Here is a 345-nt window from a genome sequence, read left to right on the forward strand (position 1 = left end):
CCTTCCCGCCGAACGGCGTGAAGTTGATCAGGTTGAACTTCGCCGGATACGGGATCGAATCCCACTCTTCCGGGTAAGGACACGGAATACCGGTCCTCTTCACCTCCCGAGCAGATATCAGGGCATCGATTTTTCTTTCGAGATCCTTCATCTTTTCGGCCTGAGTTGTATCCTGTTTTGGATAATTGTCGAGAGGAATAATACGGCCACCCCCAGTGTTGTTGTCACTGGTGGGTCCACCCCCAGCGTTATCATCACTGGTGGGTCTACCCCCAGCGTTGTTATTTTTAGTGGGGCCACCCCCAGTATTCTTGGGCGGTGCGTCGGCCATGACGATTTCGACCA

Source organism: Asparagus officinalis, chromosome 7 (assembly GCF_001876935.1).
Source record: "Asparagus officinalis chromosome 7, Aspof.V1, whole genome shotgun sequence".
Lineage (NCBI taxonomy): Eukaryota > Viridiplantae > Streptophyta > Magnoliopsida > Asparagales > Asparagaceae > Asparagus > Asparagus officinalis.